The 19,919-nt window shown below is 36.0% G+C and overlaps 1 non-coding gene across 1 annotated transcript; it reads right to left on the minus strand.

Annotated features, from left to right (window-relative positions):
* Positions 1–5,922: 5,922 nt before the first annotated feature.
* Positions 5,923–6,030, minus strand: LOC128280023 (small nucleolar RNA R71). Its single transcript, XR_008270205.1, has one exon. It is a non-coding gene; the product is annotated as a small nucleolar RNA R71 (small nucleolar RNA).
* Between the last annotated feature and the right edge of the window lie 13,889 nt (positions 6,031–19,919).

Raw genomic sequence — 19,919 nt, forward strand, 5'->3', positions numbered from 1 at the left:
AAATTCACTCATACCAGGATGGATTGTGCAGGCTTCGTCAAACAATCAAAAATTTCTCAAATAGTATCTTTCTTTTTCATAGACAAGGGTAATCTCGATATAAAGTTCATAGTAACTTTGTCTCATTTCCATTCCGGTATCTTCAGTAGCTATAATCATCCTAAAAGTTTCACCATTATCTTACTGATACATCCAACATTTAAACACAGATTCAAAAATACCACATCTCATTCTGAGCTACTAATACATCTTTTTCAAATCATTATACATTTTACCATTCCCAGATAAACTGACAGAGTACCACTATATCATTCATGTAAAATTTTCTGTATAAACTCCAAATTCTTCCGTACACATACTCTGTCTCTGAAAAACAGACATTTATCAGATCTACTCTGAAATTCTGAATCATAAATTATTTCACACTTTATTTATTTAACTTACAACTCATTATTACTTTTCTGAGTTTTACTGATCAGTTGTAAAATCATCGGTTTATCTCTATATTCAGCTAAAATTGAGCTATTATCATACAATCATAATCGGTATCCATGGCTTGCAAAGTATACAGAGATTTTCTACTCAGAATATCTGTAACCACATTCGCTCTTTCTGAGTGATATTCAATTATCAAATTATAATCTTTCAACATTTCAAACCATATATGCTACCTCAGATTCAAATCTTTTAACAACATCAAATACTTCAAACTTTTATAATCGGTGAATATATGACATTTTTCACCAAACAAGTAATGTTGTCAGATTTCAATACAAAAAAAAAATAGCTGGCAATTCTAGGTCATGTATCGAGAATTCTTTCCATGTGGTTTTTAATTGCCTGAAAGTACAGGCTATTACCTTGCCTTACTACATAAAAACATAATCTAATCCCATTCAATAATACATCTCTGTAATAACAAGCTCCTTACCCGATTCAGGCTGAATCAAAATTAATACTTCAGTCAACAGAGCTTCTAACTAGTCAAAACTTTACTGATATTTATAGGTCCATTCAAATCTTACCTCTTTTCTATAATAACTAGATCATCAATGAAACTATTTCAATTATTAACATTAACGGTTTGAGTTTTTTCTAAAGTCACAACCATCAGATAGATTTTAAACCATTATGCAATAATATGACTGACATTTCAGCTGTATAGATAAAGCAACACTTCAACATCAATAGTGCACCTCAATTTCAAAGAGGGAAAAAAGAAAGTGGCCCTAGTAATAACCAATGTAGTAACACAGTTTCTATGATCTGTGATCTCTATCACCATACCTCATGATCGAGTCAATATTTATAACGGTAATAAATGTAATTACCTTCGATTAAAGAATATCTTTCACAAGTAACCATGTTTACATAGTAAAGAGATTGATGATGTCTCAAAAAAAATTCAGAAGAGTAATATCACGCATACTTAGTAGAAACAACTGTGATAAAGACAATATAACTTACATATTCGCAATTTAAGGCTTCAATTAGTAGAAGTAGAAAATGATATCATATGAACCTTATCATCAAATCTTATATCAATCATGATAAATTAGAAAACCCAAGAAAAATAAAGCAATACCGCTCATGAATCAACCAGACTTTTAGTAATTCCATCTATTATAATTAGCTAGCCTTTCAATACGATAAATATTGCATCTGAACATCCACAATTTCATATGCCTTTGAGAATAACAGAACTTATAAAGTACCTAGAAGATATTGCTGTAATATCCTTGATTATAACAGTTGTATTCAATTATCTGTGCAATTTCATCACTATTCCACTTACTAATAAAGTCATCAATAATCTTACATTATTTAGTTCACTGAAAGAGTCAGTTCGAAAAAATTTTCGGCTAATCCGTTCTATAAATATCATATTTGGATAAGTTGTTTACTCATGAATAACTTCTTCCTTAACAATGACATCACATATTCAGAATAATCTTCAGAAAAATCTGATATCTCTTTTAATACCGTCTTTACTTACTAACCCATTCTCATTCTGACTACATCATTAATTATTCAGCCTTCGAACTCTTTAGTTCCACATTCATGAGCTTAATCCATATAAATCTTGTGAATTTCATTGTATAACACTATACTGTTAAGGGGGTGGAGATCGTAAGTTTCAAATTTTAACTTTCATAAATACACACATATATCACTTAACATGTATCATTAACATGTTCATTATAAAACATTTATTTCATGCCTTTACAAGTCCCCTTTTATCATAAGCAACATTTTTACTCATGCACGTGTGTATCACTTTCAGCAGTAACGGAATTAGCTTAATTGGAAAGCATCTCTTTCTATTTGCAAAATAATTTTCATCAGAGTCAGGAGATATCACACTATCACAGGTTATATAATGGCATGTATTTCTAGACTCCACAAATTCTACGTTCAGTCCAAAAACTGACTAAATCGTAGCTCTGATGCCACTAAATGTAACACCCTTAACCCATATCCATCGTCGGAACAGGGTTTCAGAGCATTACCAAAACTTTCAAAAATATTTATAGATAAATCATACAAGTTACTATTCAAATTCCAAAACCATTCATAACGTCCCTTAAATAGACCCTCGAGGTCTAATACGAGCATTAAAAATGAGTCAGGACTTAATCGAGAACTCTAAGAATTTTTCGTGACATTTCAAAATTTTTCCAAGTTACAGGGCCCACACGCCCGTGCGGTCCAAGGGACACACACATGTAACCCTAAGGCACGCCATGCTACAGGTCGTGTTTGACCCTATGTAACTCTCTGACTTGTGCACACGGCCATGCCACACGCCTATGTGCTAGGTCGTGTGGTTAATTAATTCATTTCAAAATTTGGTGCAAATTTCACATGGCCAAGACACACGCCCGTATTCTAGGTTGTGTAGCACACACAGCTGAGACACACGCCCGTGTCTCTACCCGTGTACTTAATTTTGAGCATTCTATTTGCTCAAAATTAAGGTGCAAGGGACACACGACCTAACCACACACTCGTGTACCAGGCCGTGTGTCACACACGGTCTAAACACATGTTCGTGTGTCTTCCCGTGTGGACAAAATAAAGCCATTTCTAACTTCATTTCTCACCCAAAATCACACTCATGAATTGCACTTGAAACACACATCCAATACAAACCATTCCAAGCATTCAAATTAAACAAATTCTATCATTCAACATGGCATACCATTACATACATAGATGTTCATATTCTTGCCTTGGTTTAATCCATATGATAGGCATGATTTGATCAACTACTTAACATATATGTAGCTATAATAGTATGACATTACAAATATATCAAAACAAACCATTACTAGTCATTCCAATGGCTAGATTACAAGCATCATTTATATTTACATGCCAACATGGCCAATATAACCTATACATGCCATTATAACCATAATTAATTTACCATAATATACCGACATGGGCCGCTTGATAGTGTAAGTGATCTCCACCGAGCTTACAATCCAACGAGCTTCTGATTTACTCTAAAACAGGGAAATAAAACTAAGTAAGCATAAAATGCTTAGTAAGTTCGTATAACAAGGTACTTAACTTACCATTCATTCTATTTTGAGGTAACCATGTAAGGCATAATCAATCCGTTTGATCTCAAGCCCTACACACATTCTCATTGCCCTTGTTAGTCATATATTCCATATTAACATCAAAAGATATATGGGCTCAACAACAATCAAGTTTCCAAGCACATATGCTTTCCACAACATGTATTCATTCAACATGCATAATTTATCTCATTATTCCAAGTATAATTTCATAATAGTTCATTTCGAGTTCAGATCATTTCATATCAGAACTTTACTCATATTATGTAAAACATTGATAAACCATAATTTATACATATTTTTATCCCATGCTTAGCGCATTTATGGATGGTTTCTCCTTAAAATTGGTGAATTTGATGCTCATAATCCTTTAATTTCATGTTTTATACTTAGGTGAGCATAGGAGACTAAAAAGAGCAAGAAGAAAATAGACCCACGAGGGAAATTAACACGGCCTGAACTTCACATGCCCGTGTCCATTTGGCAGGATCGAAGCACGACTTACACGGGTAGACTACACGCCCATGCCTATTTAACAGCCTTGACCACGGCCTTAAGTAATCGCACATGGGCGCGTCACACGGGCATGTCCCTGCCGAGCCCAAGTTTAGTCCAATTCGGAAAAGGCCAATTTTGAGGGCTCTTAAGCATTCTAAAGCCTATTTAAACACCTGAAGAGGCACTTAGAAGGGGGACATAGAGTAGGAAGCAAGGAATTACTCAAGGAAAGCCAATTGATCCATCTCAAGAGTCGGATTCATCATCAAGATTAAAGATCTCCCTTCAAGTTCCTTCAGGAGTTTTAGGTTTTTTTATGTTTTGTTATCTTTATGCTTTTGAGATGTTTTCTTTCATAAATATGAACTAAACCCCCTAAATATCTAAGGGGAATGAAACCTAAGACAAATCTTATTATTGTTATATGAATTGTATGATAAATATTTGACTTGTTCTTAATTATGTGTTCTTAATTCTTGTTTTAATATTCCATGATATTGGTTCAAGTTAACGCTCTTATTTATAGGAGGAATAAACCCTGTCTAAGAGTAAAATTGTCATAATTAATCGGAGTTGATTGTGCTCCTAGAGATAGGGTGACAAGATTTTACCGGATTAGGGTGAAACCTAATAAGGGAATCCATAGATCGAGTTAATGTAATTATAGGGTGTTAATTAGAAAGAGATTTTAATTATTCAACCTAGGGTTAGACGTTATTAGTCTCGAGAGAGATAATAATATAACTTAGGGATATCTACGGATCAAGTCAAATGAATAAATCATCTGATTCAGAGTCAAAAAACAAGTGAAGTCTAGGTGGATTTTTCCTTAGGTATTGTCTCAATCAATCGAATTTTCCCAAAAGTATTTTCCCAAGTTTTCTTTCTGTGCATTCTTAGTTAGTAATTAGTTTAGATAACCAAACCTCTTAATTTTTAAGCTAGATAATAAAAAGGAAGTAAATACTAGTACTATAAGTTCCTTTGGGTTTGACAATTCGATCTTGCTGAACTATACTATTGTTCGATAGGTACACTTGCCTTAATCATGATAATAAGTTAGTCCCAAGAACGATTCATTTATAAATCTTTAAAACCTGTTACGAATATCACGCATCAAGTTTTTGGCACCTTTACCGGGGAACTAGGATATTAGGAACACTCGATTTTTATTATTTTAGCCATTTTACTTTTATTGCAATTTAAATTTTTATTTTCTTTTCTAATTCTTCATTTATTTTCTTCTGACAGGTTTTTCTAGTTTATGACTAGAAGAAACCCGTCAGGACCACTACTTTTTGACGGTGAGATCGACCGCACAGTTCGTAGAAACCGACGACAAATAAGGCAAAGCCTAAGATACACAGAGGATGAGCAAGAGGACTTCAACCACAACCGAGGAGATGGCTGAAAACTAAGAAAATCCGCTACCTCCTGTGATTGCTGCTGATCCAGTAAATCAGAATCCTGCTCCACGTACTATGTATGATTATGCTAAACCTTCTTTAACAGGAACTGAATCGAGCATAGTTAGGCCTACTATTACTGTAAATAATTTTGAACTGAAACCTAACACAATTCAAATGATACAACAGTTTGTTCAGTTTGATGGTTTGCAGGACGAAGATCCCAACGCTTACTTGGAAAATTTCTTAGAGTTTTGCGACACTTTTAAAATCAATGGCATTTCTGATGATGCCATTTGCCTTCGGTTATTCCCTTTTTCGTTAAGGAATAAGGCTAAACAATGGTTGAATTTGTTACCACGAGGGTCAATCACTACTTAGGAACAAATGACCGAAAAGTTTTTATTAAAATATTTTCCACCAGCTTAAACAGCTTTACGTAATGATATCTCTTCTTTTGTACAGATGGATTTAGAAACGCTCTACAATGCATGGGAGAGATACAAGGACCTTTTGAGAAAGTGCCCTCACCATGGGTTACCACTTTGGCTACGGGTTCAAACGTTTCGTAATGGCCTGAATCCTTCGACTCGGCAGATGATCGACGCAACTATTGGCCGAACCATCAATAATAAGACACCTGAGGTGGCTTACAAATTTATTGAGGAGATGTCACTGAATAAATATCAGTGGCAAGTTATGAGGACAAAGTTGACGAAAGCAATCGATGTTTTCATCCTCGACGCGGTTACTATGCTATCTAACCAAGTAGAACTCTTAAATAAAAAGATTGACGATTTATGTAGTTCTACTCAGGTACATCTAGTGATGAGGTGCAATTCGAACGGAGGAGGAGCATACACAGAATATCAACCCTTCAACCCTAGTATCGAGGAGGAACAAGTCCAATATATGGGTAACAATAACTCTAGACCCCAAAAATAACCCATATAGTAACACTTATAATGCAGGTTGGAGGATCCATCCCAATTTCTCGTGGGGTAGTCAAGGAAATCAAAGGCCACAACATCCTCCGGGTTGTCAACAACCACCTTACCAGCAAGAAAAGAAGCCGAACCTTGAAGAGATGTTAAAAAAATTCATCTCTGTGTCAGAAACTTGTTTCCAAAATACCGAGACAGCCCTTAAGAATCAACAAGCGTCAATCCAAGGGCTCGAAACTCAGATAGGCCAACTCGCCAAACTAATTTCTGAACGACCACAAGGTAGTTTACCGAGTAACACTGAATCTAACCCAAGGGATAAAATCAATACAATTACCATTCAAGATGCAGAAGGGTTAGTTGCACCTGAACCAGAACCGAAGCAAGAAACTGTGGTAAGTAAAGGTAAGGGTGAGGTGGACCACAATGACCAGAAACCAGTAAGTAAAGAATACAAACCTCGTGCGCCATACCCAAATGCGACAAGGAAAGGCCGCACAGAAGAACTATTCGGTAAATTCCTTAAATTATTAAAAAAGTTACACATTAATTTACCGTTTATTGAAGCTCTTTCGCAGATGCTAAACGTAGTCAAATTCTTAAAGGAGCTTTTAACAAATAAAGGACAGTTGGATGAGGCATCGCATGTGGAGTTGAATGTAGTTTGCTCAGCCATTCTACAGAATAAGCTACCCAACAAATTGAAAGATCCAGGGAGTTTTACGATTCCTTGTTTAATTGGTAGTTTAGATGCTCATAATGCATTGGCTGACTTAGGGGCAAGCATTAATGTTATGCCTTATGAAATGTTTAAATAGGTAGGTCTTGGGAAACCCAAACAAACTAGGATAAGCATTCATTGGCTGATAAAACCATTAGATTTCCTAGGGGTATCATTGAAGATGTTCTTGCTAACATCGATAAATTTATATACCTAGTAGACTTTATTGTTCTAGACATGGAAGAGGATAGTAACACACCTTTAATTTTAGGATGACCCTTTTTAGCGACTGTTAGAACCATTATTGATGTTGGCACAAGTGAACTCACACTTCGTGTGGGAGACGAAACAATCACCCTTCAAGCTCATAATTCGAGTAACACATCAAAAATTAAAAGTGGTTGTATAAATCATTCTACTAATACTGATCATGTGGTGAAACCCTCTGTGTAGGAAACAGTTACAAAGAATGCATATGAGTCGTGTTCAAATAATAATAAATGACCTATCTATGAAGAACGAAGGCTACAAATCGAGGAGCTAGATGAATGGCAGACACAGAAATTGAGAACACTCGATAAATTGAAACCGAGCCAGGACGAGCTCAATACCTCACCAAACCAACTTAAGGTTGGAGACAAAGTACTACTAGATGCAGCAGATCCTCGCATTACCACTTCTAAACCTAATGAAGAAATTCCTCTTACTGATTTCAGATTTTCCCATATGGTACAATCGAGGTAATTCATCCCAAATTTGGTACTTTTAAGGTAAACAATACTCGTCTTAAACCTTATGTTGATAAAGTTGATAGCAGGGATGAGGAGTGTAAACTCCTCGCACCACCTTGACCATGCAGAAGAGAGGTAAGTCCAGCTTAAGACTATAAATAAGCGCTTCTCGGTAGGTAACACGAGCACTAACAATGATGACTTATTTAAATTCTAGTTTTTCACATCTAACCTACTAACTGAGTCTTGAAACACTGGGTTTTCCCATCCACACGGCTAGGCACACGAGCGTGCCTTAGGCCGTGCTCACACCAGAGGAGGAGACACGGCCATACAATACGGCAGTGTGAAAATAGGGTAAGATTTTTCCCCAACACGGGATGCGATAAGTTGCCACAGCCGTGCGACATGGCTGTGGACGAAACTTCCAAAACAACACGGGCATGAGACACGCCCGTGTCTTGAAACCATGGTTGAAACTGAGAATGTAACACGGGCGTACGACATGTCCGTGCCATCCACCCGTGGTCGACACTGTCAAAACGAACAAGGGCGTAGACCTATGTACACAGGCGTGGGAAAAGCGAACGAAGCAAGAAACGGCCGTGCGACACGGTCGTGTGCACCCACACGCCCAAGAAACATGGGCGTGGGCCAAATGTCAGACGTGCCTAAATTTAAAAATCGCGAAACACACGGGCAAAAATTAGGCCACACGGGCGTGTCCCACAGCCCGTGTGCCCCAAAATCTATATAAACCCTTCACTATTCATCATCTCCCTCCCCAAAAATCCCTAACCCTAGTCGCTGCAACTCCACACGCCCTACCCCCCAAGCCCGTGCGCCGCCTACAACACCGATTCCGACGCCCCAAGCTTCTAGCTTTTGTGTTTGTTTACTCTTTCTTTTCTCTCTATTTTCTTTAAATATGTTTCTTATTTCATGATTTCTCTGCTCTATTGAACTATTTTGAATGAATATTCATAGTTAGAATATTGAAGTACTCATGATTGTTTTATAAAAATTTTGTCATTTTAGTTACTACATTATGCTATACTCTTTCATTTTTCCTTGTTTCCTTGAAATTTATGCTTACCCACATGCATCCATTCATTATTCCCATAATCCTATAACTTGATATATTTAGTTGTTTTATTTTGTACCATCTAGTACGTAAATCTCATGAAATATTCATATTTAGTTTTAATTTTTCATACTATTCTTGGGGCATATTGGTTGAACTTCAGTTTTTCAATGCAGGTACAATGTCATCCTCTTGTGGTAAGAAGATCGTTGTTCCCGCCTCAAAGAAGAGGAAAGGAGCAGCGTCATCTTCCAGTCATACCATGGAGATTAGGCACCCGTTCCTCCAGGTTCCCTTGGGACCCCAATAGGAATTATATCAGATATTATGGGCCCGACCCCTAGGTGTGGGCTGCTGCATTGACTGGGCTGCACTCGAATAAATTCAATTGGCTGACGAGGTCCAAGCCCTCCTGACGACTGACCCGTGGGGGCTCTTTTTTGTGATTGTCGAGCCGACGTATCTCGAGTTCACATTGGAACTCTGCTCGATGTTCCAACTTCGACGATCCTAGAACGGTCCAGTTCTACCTCAGTGGTCTAGTACGCCAATTGAGCATACCCAAGTTCAGGATTGCACTAGGGCTATACACGAAGGAGTTCATGGATCACAGTGAACTCGACACCCTCCACTGCCACATCCACTACTACCCCTCAAAATGCTGGAGGGACCTCATCCCTGCCTCGGCCACCTACGATCCTAGCCGCTCCAAGGCGTTGGGTCTCCCTCTATCCTTGAGGTATCTACACGCCATCTTGGCTCACACTCTAACAGGGAGACGAGAGAGCACCGGCATCATCACCACCCACGATGCCTATTTCTTATGGAGTATGGTGAATGGGCACGTCATCGACCTTGCCTACTTTATTGCCCTCGCTATTCGCCACCAGACGGAGCGACAGGAGAGGGGTCATCTCTATCAGGCCCTATGTGAATCGATTGGCTCAGCACTTTGTGCTCCTCAACACAGCAGCACAATCATCCTCCCTCACTTTCATCAGCCAGATGTCCCCACAGGGCATCTCAAGCATGCTAAGTATGAGGATGGTCGAGAAACGACGTGGCACATACCCTCCTTAGTACCGCCTCACCCAGTCCACCGATGAGGAAGACCCAGAGGACAGTACTGATGATGTCCCTCCATGTCATGAGGATCCACCGACTTAGCCACCACCTCCTGATTGTCCAGTTCATGCGGCAGCTTCATATTCTGACATCTCTGAGCGTCTTACACGATTTGAGCTGCAGTGTTTTCAGCGTTTTGATCACATTGATGCTACACTTTACCAGATTTGTTAGCACCTTCACATCTCATCGCCACCCCCACCTCGTGAACCATCTAGCGATGAAGATGTTTAAAAAATTTTATTTATTATTTTATGTTTTTACTTTTATTCTATTTTAAGACTACTTTTTATTTTTCTTTAAACTTATTTTTATTAGGTTTTATAATTATTATTTTACAATTTTTAATTTCGGCTATTTCATTACGAGTAATTATGTTTCTTTATATTCCCTAAAAATTTCCTGATTCTATCACAGTTATAAAGAGTTCCAAAGCTCATCATCGCATAGGAACTAAAAACTCCACCAGGAAAGGTTCTCCACGACTGTCATGTCCTGCTCGACCACGACCATAACTACCACCAGATATAATATTCTTTTGGCGCAGGATTTATGGATTAATGAACCTCGACCACCACCGGAGTATCCTCCTCCACTCTTATCTTTGCTTTGGCCGATTACTCTCCATAACTCCAATTTAAGGAGTTCATTCATCATTCAAGAAGTTTCACTTCTCTCCCTATCTTATGATTATAAATCTATCTTTTTTAGTATATCTATTTTTGTACATTGAGGGCAATGTACATCTTAAATGTAGGGGAATCTTTTATATCATCATTAGAAATCCCTGAATTCTGTCTTCTTCTCACGTGAATCACTCATATTACTATTAGAATGAATTTTAATTAACTTATGATTTTTATTGATATGTCATGAATTAAAACATAGGCATTTATGTATTGATTGTTTAAACTTTAAGACATTAGGGAATCAAGCATGATAAGTTGATTTTTGAAGAATTAAAAAATTTTATGTTGTTTCCCTAAGTTTAAGTATTATCTTGAGTTGAAATTCACAAGTTTGAACATCACATCAAAAAGCCATAATTTTTGCGAGATCTTGAGCCTTTAGAGCATCTATTATTTCTTTCATGCTCACTTTTATTGTTGCTTTGAGTGTGTCAATATTGAATTGTTATTCTAGAACTTGCTTGATTATGCATGTCAAGACCACACCATTTGATTTGATATGTCAAGATGATAAAGGCACTTAGGTTTAACCCACCCACTCCACAAAAGCCTACCTTCATAATTAACCCTTAGTGAACCCCTTTGAGCCTAACAAGCCATTAATTGATTCACCCTCAATATTAAAACATAACCCATTATTGTTAAAATCCCCTATTTTGATCCCTATTTTTGTCGAGATTTGATTTGAACTAATTGATTAGCTATGTTTTGCTCTTCTATGTATTTGACTTGTTCTTAAAAAAAAAAAGAGTGCACTTCAATACATATTAGTTGTAATTCGTCATTTTTGAGCTTGAATGTTAATTCCATATTCTGAGAAGAAGCTCACTTGTATTCAATTGATGACTAGTTATTTTTCTAGCTAAGTGATTTTTCAATTCAATCTCGATTCTAACCTTTTCTTTCAGCTTGTGACCACACCCCCTAACCAAAGCCACATTACAACCCTCTAAAAGACCATTTTGATTGATGTATCAGCTCAATATATAGTGGTGGAGATTTGATTTTCAAGCAAGCCTATGGTAATAACTTTTCATATTGACTAATAAGTGCTTTTATTGATATCTTTAAACACCTTGAGTGATTTGAGTGAATCTTTAGTGAGGATGTTAAACTCTGTGATATTTTGATCAAAGGTAATCACTTAGATAAGGGGAGACACCTATGTTTTCGTGATAAAATGCTCAACTTGGAATGTTTGAAACTTTGATGAACTTTTAGTTGAATTTTCAATGTATGAATACTTATAGATTATTTTGAGGTATTATTGATAGGGATTATAAATTGAGAAGAATTTATTTTTATTGTGAGTTAAGGATTTTGCTTGAGGACAAGCAAATGCTTAAGTGTAGGGGTATTTGATAAACCATAACTTATACATATTTTTATCCCATGCTTAGCACATTTGTGGATGGTTTCTCCTTAGAATTGGTGAATTCGATGCTCCTTGTAACACCCCTAACTTGTGACCGACGCCGGTGTCGGACACGAGGGGTTAACGAGACAAATCCTCTTAAAGTACCGACCAATTTGGCATTTCTGGACAGGCTGGAAAACTGCATCACCGTCGCCTTAAAAATCATATCTCGAGTTCCAAAACTCGGAAACTGGTTTCGTAAATTTTCTCTGAATTTAGACTCATATACCCATCCATGGATTTATTTTTAGAATTTTTGGTTGGGCCAATTGGTACAGTTTATTAGTTAAAGTCACCCATGTTACAGGGATCGACTGCTCTGACCTCCGCGCGTTACAACTTGAATATCTTTCTGTACAGGGCTTTAATACTGGTGCTGTTTGTTTCTAATGAAACTAGACTCAAAATGGAATCTGTACATATAAGGCATGACTCCTAATTCTTTCTGGATAATTTATGGTAAATTTTCAAAGTCGCGACAGGGGACCCAGAAACCGTTCTGGCCCTGTCTCACGAGAACTTTAATATTTCCCAGTATACTGCTCATATGGTCGTTTCGTTTCGTCCATATAAAATAGATTCATCAAGGTTCAGTTCCATAATTTACTCACTATTTAATTCTACTTCTACTATTTTAGTGATTTTTCAATCTCATCTCACTGCTGCTGTCCGCAACAGTTACTGCAGTAGACTATGCCAATTTCATGAATTTTTCCTTGGCCTTAATCATCCATCATACATGACACAAATTATGGCCACCTTAACAAAATTTGAGTTTCTAAGACTCGTGGCTATAGGTTCTAGCATCCCACTCGACGACCACATAGGCCATTTTCACATGGCTTAAAGTTTACAACCCACAATTCGACAAAATATAATAGCCTATACATGCCAAATGTTCTTCAACAACAAAAAAACAATACCACAAGATTTCAGCCGGTGTGATGACTTCAACGACGGTTCCGAGCACGCAACAATACGAGTCCAAGAGACCTAAAATGGGTGACAAGAAAACACCGAGTGAGTTTACAACTCAGTAAGTCATAAGCATTCGTCAATCCATCGATAAAGTTACTACTACATGTACAACAAATGAGGCTAGGTACTCGTCCATATCGAATCTATACCATAATACCTCGGACCTTTCGGTCCAATCTCGCACTCAATTCATACATCCACATTTCATATTCTACACAACAAGATAATCAAGCATTTTACACATTAACTCATTTTCCAGCACAACCATACAATTTCAATCATCACATAGATTTAAGGCTTACCAAATTCAACCCCGAGCATGAACATATTTTCTATTCGTCATGAGCTCGAGGTACTTACCCGATCCGCTGTCCGGGATTAGCTCGATAAATGTCGCACACTCAGTGCCAATTGTAATGCAAGAGCATATAGTGAATCCGCACACTTAGTGCTATATGTATTCAACTCGCACACTTAGTGCTATATAATCAAACTCGCACACTTAGTGCTGTACAATTTAAACCCGCACACTTAGTGCCAATCTTGTCACCGTGTCCATTTATACCCGCACACTTAGTGCCGAGACCAATACCTTATGTATTTTGCTGCCTTTATACATTCAACAATGGCATCATTCCATACACATACATTTCCATTTACACACCAACTCATTTAAACACATTTGCATATATATATTGATCATTTAAATCAACACCAAATATACGCTTAATGACTTACCTTGTGTTGGGTAAAACAGTCCAAGTCGGCTACTCGATGACCTTCGTCTTTCCCTTGCTTGATTCTCCTTCTTTAACTCCTTGAGCTTAATCAATAAATCAACTAGTTTAACCCACTTGCTAAACATTCATAATTCAATTACACATGCATATGTATGTTTGTATATTCGCAACCATCCTCACTTATTACCCATTTGGTCAACAATCTAAGCCAAGATAAGGCTTCAATATGGTTGCCTCTAACCGAATACATGCACACCAATCTACTTCCTTTGGCGAATATGCATGTCTATGTGGAGGCCAATTTTACACTTAATACTACACAAAAAAAACAGCATACATTTTCCTAATTAACGCATTACATATTGTAGTTCTATACACATCTCTCATTTATTTCATAACCAAACAACATCACAAGCAAATAGACACCTTAAAATAGTATACATGTCATACCAATTCATCATGTGCAAACATATATTCATGTAGGTGCAATGGCGAATTCTCAAGTGGCTTATATCCAAATATACACACATATCCAAAGCTTAAATCTTACTTACCATGCAACATGCATGAATCATACTTATGGATATAACATGGCCGAATACCACAACACCATACCGTTTCAATTTGGTCATGGTTAAACAAAGAGCTTAGTATCTCATTCAAAAATGCTAAAAGAAAATCTAAGAATCCTCAATCCACCATCACATGAATCATTATCAAGCTTGATATTTAGCATGCAATGGCATTAACACCATATTCACTTTGGCCGAATTTCATTCCCATGACATAACAAAGATTTGAACCATGGGCTAACAAGAACATCAAGCTAGCAACTAAAATATACATGAATCTCATGGCAAAACATCAAACTTACCTTAATCTAGGTACAAGTATGGCCAAACCTCCTCCTAAACCTCTTCCAAACCAACATGAAACAAGAATTCCTTCCTTCTTCCTTAGAATTTTCAGCCCAAAGGAAATGAAAATGATGAACAAAATTCTTCTTTCTTTCTCCACACTCACGGCAATGGGCATGCATGAGACCATTTTTTTTTTTTTTTTTTTTGTTCCTTTTCATTATTAAATTCCCATGCTCACTATTTTATTTTTTCTTACATACACCATTGTCCCAACATGTTTTATGACATGTTTTTACCCATAATCTCTTGTCATGGCCGGCTACTAACTATTAGGGGGAAATTTGACATGCAAGTCCTCCCTTGACTACATGCACTATTAGGTCCTTATAGATTAGCCTATCACTTTTCAAAAGTGTCACACAAGTCCTACTAACTGAATTCACATGCTATCGGCTAAATCGAAGCTTGAAATTTTCACACATTCATAATTACATATTCTAGACAATAAATATTACGTTCAAACATTTCGGTGACTCGGTTTAGCGGTCCCGAAACCACTTCCCGACTAGGGTCAATTTTGGGCTGTCACACTCCTAATCCTTTAATTTCATGTTTTATACTTAGGTGAGCATAAGAGACTAAAAAGAGCAAGAAACGGGCTGAAAACAGAGAAAATGGACCCACGTGGGAAATCAACAGGGCCTAGACTTCCTCACAAGGGCATGTCACACGCCGTGTCCATTTGGCAGGATCGAAGCACGACTTACACGGGTAAACTACATGCCCATGCCCATTTAACAGCCTTGATCACGGCCTTAAGCAATCGCACACGAGCGTATCACATGAGCGTGTCCCTACCGAGCCCAAGTTTAGTCTAATTCGAAAAAGGCCAATTTTGAGGGCTCTTAAGCATTCTAAAGCCTATTTAAACACCTGAAGAGGCACTTAGAAGGGGGATGCAGAGTAGGAAGCAAGGAATTACACAAGAAAAGTCGATTGATCCATCTCAAGAGCCGGATTCATCATCAAGATTGAAGATCTCCCTTCAAGTTCCTTCAGGAGTTTTGGATTTTCTTATGTTTTGTTATCTTTATTCTTTTGAGATGTTTTCTTTCATAAATATGAATTAAACCCCTAAATATCTAAGACAGATCTTGTTATTATTATCTAAATTGTATGATAAATATTTGACTTGTTCTTAATTATGTGTTCTTAATTCTTGTTTTAATATTCCAGGATATTGATTCAAGTTAACGCTCTTATTTAGTGGAGGAATAGACCCTGTCTAAGAGTAAAATTGACATAATTAAGTGTATTTGATTGCGCACCTAGAGATAGGGTGACAAGATTTTACCGGATTAGGGTGAAACCTAATAAGGGAATCCATAGATCGAGTTAATGTAATTATAGGGTGTTAATTAGAAAGAGATTTTAATTATTCAACCTAGGGTTAGACGTTATTAGTCTCGAGAGAGATAATAATATAACTTAGGGATATCTACGGATCAAGTCAAATGAATAAATCATCTGATTCAGAGTCAAAAAACAAGTGAAGTCTAGGTGGATTTTTCCTTAGGTATTATCTCAATCAATCGAATTTTCCCAAAAGTATTTTCCCAAGTTTTCTTTCTGTGCATTCTTAGTTAGTAATTAGTTTAGATAACCAAACCTCTTAATTTTTAAGCTAGATAATAAAAAGGAAGTAAATACTGGTACTCGTAGTTCCTTTGAGTTCGACAATCTGGTCTTGCTGAACTATACTATTTTCGATAGGTACACTTGCCTTAATCGTGATAATAAGTTAGTCTCAAGAATGATTCATTTATAAATCTTTAAAACCTATTACGAATACCACGCATCAAACATCAAGGTCACGATCAGTACTCTCAAGGTGTACAAGCCTAGAATCAAGGATGTACATACTCATCAAATAAATTCCATGTACAATATCATCATTTCATATTTCCATATATCTATTATCATGTATCGTCATTTTCATGTATTTCAGGCCGATATGTGTAATAACTCATTTCTTATTCATATCTTCTCATGTCAAGAACTTTTACCCGTTATATTTATCTAAAATATTGATGGATACGCAGGTAGTACACTTGAGGTGTACGAATCAGAATCAGTCAATTCATGTCCAATGGTACCCATAGGGTACTACATCAGATAGTACACTCTCGAGCCACACATGTATATAACAAGATTATCAGTTTAGGCTAAATCCTTTTTATGACATATGCTCTAAAGAATTTGATCTGGATTACCTGTCCGGGCTAAATCCAATCCATAACATATGTTCGAGAGGACTCATATCAGGATTACCCATCCGGGCTAAGTTCTTTCTATCATGAGATCAATAGGATTACTCGTCCGAGTTAAATCCCGTCCACAACAAATCATTCATTTCTGGAAATCACATATCCATCGAATTTTCTATTTATTCAAACGAAATTTAGCATCTTTCAAACATTATCAAGCATGTGGCCAATCTCATATATTTATGCATTTATGCAATTCAAATGTTCACATTCAACTCAAGCATAAAATTAACATTTTTATCATTTATCATTTATCATTTATCATTTATCATTTGTTGGGCATTATAATTGATCAGGCACTTTCATTTATCGGGCTTTAACAAGTATGTGATGATTTCACATATTTATAGCATTTATACAATTTACAAACACAACATTTAATTCAAGCATAAAAACATATACAGTTTAGTTACATGAACTTACCTCGACAATTGTTCGTGTACGAAAAATCTACTAATCCGACTTTTCCTCTTTTCCTCGTTCTAGCTCCAAATTTGGTCTATCCATATCTATATGAGTAAAATTGACATCAAGTTATCATATTTTATACTCAAGTGGACTCAATTTTTATCCTAGGAAAAATTACCATTTTGCCCCTAACTTTTCCATAAATTCCATTTCGTCCCTAGGCTTGGAAAATAAAAATTTATGCAATTTACTCCCTATTCCAAGCTTAACCAAATTTTATATACTATATTTACAGCACATACATTTCACAAATTTTAGAATTTTCCATAGGTTTTATCACTTTGTTCATTTTTGTCCCTAAATCAAGTTTTCATCAAAAATTGCTTTGTAAAAGTTGTTTATCTATCAACAACCTTTCATTTTCTACCATATATTTCATATTTCCAGCATATTCATCCATGACCCAAATTTCATACTTTGATAACTTTTCAAATTAATCCTCCAAACAGATAGATTAGACTATCCTAGTTTCAAAAATATAAAAATTACTAAAAACGGGGCTTGATTACTTACCTAAATAAGCTTGATAAGTCTTCTTCTTCTCTCCTAGGGTTTCCATAGAAATATTTGCGGAAGATCATATGAAATTGTTTTCTTTTTCATTTAATTAAATTGTCATTTAATAACTTTTCATCTTTTCAATTTAGTCCTTAGCCTTTTTTTATTTTTCCATGGATGAGTCATACCAAAATATCTACATACCTTCTTTAATGGTCTAATTACCATATAAGGACCTTAATTTTTGAATTCTATAACTATTTGACCCTTCTAGCTACTAGAATCCAACTTTTGCATTTTTTGCGATTTGGTCCTTCCCATAATTAAACACTTAATCGATAATATTTTCTTATCAAAATTTTCACATGACATGTCTATCATAATATGGACAACTGTTCCAATTTCACCAAAATCGGGTTGTTATAGAACCACTATAAATCATTGTGTTCTTTGTTGCATATTTTTCATTGCTTCCACCACAATTTCTCAAAGGCTAATTCAACCTCCCTATTGACGATATCGAGTTGACCTTTTTCGAGCTAACAAATGATAATTTGGTTAGATAATAATTGAACCGGTCGTTTGAACACACTTAACTGAAATCAGGGCTCCTCTAAGCCTTTCTTGAGCTTGTTCTTGGATATGTGTAATAGCCCAATTTTGGGCTTAGTCGGAATAGTGGTTTCGGGACCATAAATCCAAAGTTGGAGAAATTATTTTTATTATTAATTTGGTGCTATAGCATGATTATATGAGTGTATGAAAATTTTGATGAATTAATTGTAGCGTTTAAGGGCTTAATTTCGAAAAAGGACTAAATCGCATAAAGGGAAAAAGGTTTATTTTACTAGATAGATATACCAAATAGCTAGATAACCAAAATTGGGGGTCTTTAAAGTGAAATTAGGCCTTTAAATGAGTGATGGCCTGCCATGAGACAAGGAATTAAAATAGTCAAAATTGTTAGGTGAATTTTGGTAACCAAATTGACTAGAAATAAAATAAAATAATCAAAGAATGATATCATCTCTTTCTCATCTTCTTCTTCACCAAAATTTTCAGCAAAAATAAGGGTTTTGAAGTTTTAAAATTTCAGCCAAGCTATCTTCTTGCAAGTAAGTGATTTAAATGCTTATTTTTGATAATTTTTGTACTTTTGGAACCCTTGTAGCATGAGCTAGCTAATGGGGGGACTGTTTTGTGAAATGGTTGATAATCTAGGGTTTTTCCATGAGAGAATTTATGTTGTTTTCTAAATTTTTATAGAAGAAAATGAGTCTTGGTTTTATAATAAACAACTTTTGTGAAAGAAGTTTGCATGAAAACACCTAAAAATGGCTATTTTGTAAAGTTGTAAAATAAGTTGTAAATGTGTGAAATAATTGAAATTCTGAGTTTCTATAGTTATAAAAAGAGTTCGGCTAGGCTTGGTAAAGGAGAAAATTCGATAAAAATTGATTTACGAGCCTAAGGGTAAAAACCATAATTTTTGTAAAGTTTAAGGGCAAAACGATCATTATGCCAAATTGTGAATTATAGAATGTTTTAATTAATTTAATGATTAAATGAGTGAATTTCATCATGTTAGATCAAAAAAATTGAGATTTGGGCTTAAATCGGAAAGTACGAGGTTATGGACTAAAATGGAGTAATTAGCCGAAATTGTATTCGAGGTAAGTCCGTGTGACTAAGCATGTTATCCATGCTATTGTAAAAATTACTTGAAATCTATCTTGCTTTGGTTATATTGAATTATATGTTGATGATATTGAGTATGATGAAAGTGAAGCCAAACGTTAATAACATTCATGTGAAGATAGAATACATTAGAAATTTGATGGAATAT

The sequence above is a fragment of the Gossypium arboreum genome, chromosome 8, assembly GCF_025698485.1.
Source record: "Gossypium arboreum isolate Shixiya-1 chromosome 8, ASM2569848v2, whole genome shotgun sequence".
Taxonomy (NCBI): domain Eukaryota; kingdom Viridiplantae; phylum Streptophyta; class Magnoliopsida; order Malvales; family Malvaceae; genus Gossypium; species Gossypium arboreum.